Genomic DNA, 6,589 nt, shown 5'->3' on the forward strand with positions numbered 1-6,589 from the left:
CTATTCTTTTAATAAGTTTGAGCTTGTTGGCTTTAGTGATTCAGATTGGGGACGTTGTTTGGATGACCGAAAATCTACATCTGGTAATTGTTTTTCTTTGGGTTCTAGTTTAATTACATGGAGTTCAAAGAAGCAAAGCATGGTTGCTGTCTCTTCTACAGAAGCGGAATATGTTGCGGTCACTTCAGTTGGCACACAAGCTTTATGGCTTAGAAAGCTTTTTGAAGAAATTGGAGAGATACAGGTTCAGCGTACTGTGATTTTTTGTGACAACATAAGTGCCATTAAATTGGCCAAGAATCCGGTTCATCACAGCAGGACCAAACACTTTGATTTGAAACAACATTTCATCAGAGATTTGGTACAAAATAAAGCGGTTGAGTTGAAGTACATCAACACAAAGGAGCAAATCACAAACATTTTCACAAAGGCAGGTGCAAAAGATTAGTTTTTGACATTCAGAGATCAGATTGTTGGCCCTCTCAGCATCAAGGGGGAGTATGAAGATTAACGCCAAGATTGCTGCTGCTCGAAAATAGAAAATTCCAGTTCCACCACTGTTCACAACAATTAAAATTAAAACTTTCATGCATAGTTGTTAGATTGCATGGTTATCAGCAGTTTTTTTAGTAGTCATACAAATTCTAAATTTGATGGTTAATAATGTATGCAATCATGCTGAAGATGCCATATAGAACTTGAGATTAGGTAGTAGTTTTAATTAGTTCTTTTTCTAAATAAATATACCAGCAATGGTATTGAGTGTAATGGTTTTTTGGAATAGTATAATCTGTAATAAAAAAGTTGTTTGATTCTGCTAAAAAAAAATAGAGCGTACTCTGTTTCTTCATTGTTGGAGGTTTGTTTATTTTGCTTGTTTATCATCTTTACTGTTATAGATTGGATTGTGCAGGTGTTCATATTCAACATAAACAACTATACGACCTTTTTAAGGCTAGACAGTGCTGGGTATTTTAGACCACGAAGAGATAGAAGGAGGAGATCCAATCACGGCTGCCATTCATAATGGTATATGCTCATCTCGTGTATGAATTGCCATTTTTTCAAAACGATATGCAGAGTCCCCATGGTGAAAAAATTGTGTCTCGTGTGATACAGGTAGTGCAAGAAAAGAAAAAAAGTATAGCATTAGATGTTGCAAAGTATCCTATTGGACTTTCTGAACTTGTGCAAGATTTTGAAAGGTGTTGTTCAAAGAGAGCGAGGGACAAGGTCACCATAATAGGGAGCTTTGGTCTAGGTGGGATTGGTAAGTCTGCCCTGGCAAAAGAATTGTTTAACAAGAAGAGTTCAGGCTACCATGCATCATGTTTTCTCTCTGATGTGAGAGAATCACATGCCAGAGGTGAATTGCACTGTTTGCAAAGTCAGTTTTTAGAAGATCTTTTCCCCAAGAATAAAGAGATTAAAGACATAAACATAAGGAGTGTGCATGATGGAGTCGGAAAGTTGAAGTATCATCTGGGAATGGAAAGGCATTTGGGAGTGTGCATGATGGAGTCGGAAAGCTGAAGTATCATCTGGGAAGGGCAAGGCATTTGCATTTCTTTATCATCCTAGATGATATAGATCATGAAGACCAGTTAGATGCCCTTTTACTTGAAGATATGCTGAGCTCTGGTAGCTTGGTAATTATTACAACCCGTGACCAGAGTGTGTTAAGGGGTGCAGATATCCGTTAGAAGATGAAGGAAATGGATAAAGATCATGCTAAACTCCTCTTTTGTAGACATGCTTTCCGTGGATAGGATCCACCCATTGAATATGAGAAACTGGTTGAGAACTTTGTAGATTTCTGTGGAGGTTTACCTCTCTCCCTCATGGTTCTGGGTGCCCATGTTTATCGAAGGGAGGACCATTATTGGGAGTTAGAATTGGAAAAAGTCAGCAAAATCCAGTCTAAGGATATAATGCAAAGACTTAAAATTAGTTTTGATGGTTTGGATAGTGAGGAGAAACAGATATTTGTAGACATAGCTTGTTTCTTCAATAAGAAACTACTGAGTGAATTTGATTTCAAAAGTGAAGTTATGACAATCTGGAAGGCATCTGGTTGGAGTGCCGAGCATGCAGTTCAAACACTGCAAGATAAGTGCCTGCTTGAACTGGTTATGATTCAAGGTTCTATGAGGATGGAAGGCCCACGCTTTGAAATGCATGATCATCTATGTGATCTGGGAAGACAAGTGGTAGTTGACTTGGGCCCTCCTCGGCTGTTGAGACCAAATCTTCTTAGATCTATGGTGTCCCTGTTCGGTTGTATTTTCCAGTGCTTTGAAATGCCTGATCACCTCCACGATCTGGAGGGACAAATGGCAGATGAGTTGGGCCTTCCTCGGCTGTGGAAATCAGACATTCTTAAATCTATGGTGTGCTGCTTCTCTTTTTTCCTTTGAAATTTAAGCTATAGAAAGCTTCTGAAAACCATTTCAATTTATGTATTTGACTTTCTACTGAAAAAAATCCACCCCTAACACACCGTTAACCCTGATCCTTATATGTAGGAAGCAAAAGGATTTAAACAAATTCTGGCAGAAACAAAGGGCAGGTGTTTCCATTCGTTCAAGGATCCGCCCCTCCAAGCCATAATTACTTATTTTATAGGTAGTTCAAATGACTCTACTGAAACCGACCTCTTGTCGCTTCACATAGATAACCGTAATTACCTTGGTGGCAAATTAGAAAGTATTCCTTCCTGAATTCCTCTACGAAGATTGTACAGCTTGTCCGCTAACAGCGTGGGAGATTTGTGGAACAGTTTTCACAAACAGTTGCAGACAAATACTCAGGTATTTCCCTATTCTTTTCTGGAAGTCAATTCTCCCTAAATGGCAGAGCATACATTTTGGACTACCTCGTTCGCGAAAATTGTTTACTACTGAGAACTAATTTATTTTTTGAGAGTAATTGTGAATGCCAGGCCAGTTTCAAGCTGAGAGTGCTGAAGATTTACTACTCTCGTTCGTTGGAAAAGCTTCCAGATTTAATAGCAATGTTCAATCATCTAGAAGAATTAAACATAGGCTGTTCCTTCCAGAGCACAGATCTAACATTCTTCGTGCAATCACTTAAACAACTTAGCAATCTGAGATCACTGTCATTGTGGTCTGGGGAGGGTGCCTCCTTCAGCGGGAATTTGGATCTGAGCAAAGCTACAGATTCAGCTAATTTGGGTTCTTCTGCAAGGATTCGGATGAATAGACTTGAGACCATAGACTTTGGCAATTTAAATAATATATCAAAGTTGCTAATTAGCGGAGAGATTTGTCCCAGACTTCAATCATTGAAACTTCGACACATGGGGAATCTAAAAGAAACGTGCTTAGAGCAGCTAGAGAGACTGAATACTCTTTACATGTGGGAATGCCCCAAATTGAAAACAATATCAGGGCTATCTTCTCTAACAGGGCTTCAGGTTCTCAAAGTGGAATATTGTTTCAAATTAGATACACTATCATTGATATCATCTGTAAGGGGGCTTCAGTCTCTCAAAGTGCTGGAAAGTCTCCTACTGAAGCAAACATCATGGCTATCTTCTCTAACAGGGCTTCAGTCTCTTCGAGTGTGGGGATGTGACTGTAAAACAATATCAGAATTATCTTCTCTAACAGGGCTTTAGTCTCTTAAATTGTCTATATTTCGTGAGTTGGAAACAATATCAGGATTAGATTCTCTAACAGGGCTTCAGTCTCTTGAAGTGTCGGAATGTCCCAATCCCAAAACAATATCAAGCTTATCTTCTCCATCGGGTCTTCAAATGTTCAAGCTTGAATTAAGGTATTTCAAAATAAAAATGTCATCAGTTGCAGAGCCGAATGATGGATATGAATGGGTACAGAACTGCATTAGTGGACCGGTAATACCACTTTTTCTTTACACAAAAAAATGTTTTTGAGTGGAAAACAGGTTCAGATCCTGTGAAAAGTGAATTCAGTGACGTTTCTTTTTTCACTGAAAACAAATTTATTTCTTGAATGGAGGGGAAAAAGAGAGAGCTTTAATCGTAGTGCGAAGAATTCTTGACAGCTTATAGACTGGTTAGCAGCATATGACGCGGTGAAGGAAGAAAAACAAAGTAAAAAGTATTCGAAGTGTCATTTATTTACTTTGAATATCTGGTGTTTAGAAGCTTTTGTCATTTTAGTTCTTATCGAAGTGTTTGATATGTAATATTTTATGTATGGAATATCTTCTTTATTTTATTTAAAAAAAACACTCTTATCAATCTTGTCTGATTTGTATGGATTTTGAAAATTGATAGCAACTTACTCTTCTTTTCTATCTTTCGTTATTAAAATAAAATAAAGAGGTGTAAAACAAATTTGGGAGTTAAAGATTAATTTAGTAATATAGAAAAAGTAAGAAATTAATTTAGATTAATATTAAAATGTAGTTAATTATTGAAATATTAATTTAGATTGAAATAATTATCAATTTTGAAATTATATTTCATGAACATTAGAGAGTTGGCTAGTGGAGTGCAGGTTGAGGAGACGATATGTCACCATCCCCGTTCCCTTGGTTTAGTTTCCAAACTCATTTGTGGCTTCGACCCTTGTCCCAAGGCTTATATATATTTGATATAGACGAAACCATGGTTGATACAAATACTCCCACAAAGAATGGGAAAATAATGTAAACTATTTTTTGTAGAGAACAATAAGTTGCAGAAAATGACATATATGTCTACTTTATTTGCAAATGAAAGTTGACTAGAGTGCCCATCTTTAGTAGAGTTCATTGGAAGAGTCATGGTTGTTGGTGGAATGGGAACAAGCAAATTATTGGGGGTCAGAAGACATGGACTAAATGGAGACCTTGAAGGAGGAAAAAATTGTACGGTTCCTTCTTCTAGACTAAAGATCATTTCCCTCACTCCAAATGATGATATGATTAAGGTAATTAAGAGTGAAAATAGTCGGCTTAAAAATGTGATGTTTTATATTTGCATGGATGTAAATGCTTTGCCATCTATGAATTTTTTTAATGATTAGATTGATTATATCTAGGGCAAGAAGCTTGGTATTTATGTGATATTTGAAAGATGTTGCACAAAGACTTGTTGGTTGTCTTTAAATTGAACACAACATGCAAGACAGGGTTTTGAAAAAGAAATTCTAGAATGTGGGTTACTATTTTTTTAGGGCTTTCACATGGTCGCCAAAGGGTGAAAAAGAGCAATTCATTATTTGGTCTGCTCCAAATTGGATGGAAATTCAAAATGTCCTTAGGAAATTTTGACCTTTCTTCCTGCATATTTTGAAAGTAATAGGCAATGTCCTTCAAATAAAAAAGTCTTAGGCAACTCTATCACATTTAAATGTCAGGATTTCAATATCACTCAACCCAGAGGTTGAAATTCCTAGAAAATTTCTCAAAATATTGAAGAGAAAAGTCTATGTTGGGATGTTTTCGTTGGAAATGTAGTATAAACTAGGTGACTGAAGGTGGGGGTGCGTGAATCAGGAACCAATAAAACTTATACTTTAATTCACCAATTAAACATTCACCATGTAATCTGATCTAATTGCATGAAAGATTAAAAGCAATAAAATATTCATAACACTTTGACACAATATTTGGTAACCTAGAGACCTTCCAAATAGAAAGTAAAATTGGGATGGGGATGATACCCACAAGCTTTATTACTGCAATATACAGTTAGCGTGTTAAAGCTTACAATTGATCACTTCTGATGATCTTCCCTATTAGGAGCAATAAGGACTGTTAGGTTCACCTTGTGAAAGGATTTACAACATACAATGAAGTATGCATTCTGTTAGGAGATTTGGAATTAGAATGTTAAGTCCACCTTGTTAAATGATTTGACTGATGCACCTGTTAGGATGAATCAGTGGTTGGTCTCTGATTTGCAACTTGGTTTGTTGAATGAGATTCTTTTGAATAACAATGATCACTGGTTGTGATAAATAAGTCTCTTCTTTTCATTATACTTCTTGTACCCTTCTTTAATTCACACTCATATGCTTCTTTTGCTTGTACTTATCAATTGATTACATTGGATATGAATATATATATATATATACATCAATCCAATAAATTACTTTCCAAAGTTGGCTACAATACCAAATTCATCATAATTCACTAAGTCGACCCACTACTGTAACTCAGGTTCTGAAGACAACTTGATGATGTTCTGACACTTGGAAAACATTGTCAATACTTGATAGACTCTAGCACTCAGTTGACATTGACACATAGTCCATACTGATCACTTCAAGTAGCAGGAACTCAGTCAACACAAAAATTCACTTCATTAACACTATGAGCTTGGTAGACATTGATATACTTGCTCAACACCTCAAAGCTCAATTAACACTAAGATCTGTTGGAAATATAAGAGAAGTAACTGAGAGGGGAGAGGTGAATCAGTTACTACTAAAATAAATCCTAGATCCCTTAGATGTCAGTACAAAAATGCAAACTAAAAACTGCCGAAGCTCGGTAAATGCACATATAATTTTGTAACTCGATAATGACTGAATTAGCTCGGTAAATGCTTAACATATAAACTTTTAGATATTGTCTATGATTACCATTACTTTAA

At 36.3% G+C, this 6,589-nt stretch overlaps 1 pseudogene; it reads left to right on the top strand.

Moving 5' to 3' along the window:
* The window catches only part of LOC149565548 (disease resistance protein Roq1-like), a 94,824-nt pseudogene extending 90,813 nt beyond the window's left edge, over positions 1-4,011 (top strand).
* The last annotated feature ends 2,578 nt before the right edge of the window (positions 4,012-6,589 follow it).

Source organism: Cupressus sempervirens, chromosome 3 (assembly GCF_028749045.1).
Source record: "Cupressus sempervirens isolate cs-2001-9-10 chromosome 3, ASM2874904v1, whole genome shotgun sequence".
Taxonomy (NCBI): domain Eukaryota; kingdom Viridiplantae; phylum Streptophyta; class Pinopsida; order Cupressales; family Cupressaceae; genus Cupressus; species Cupressus sempervirens.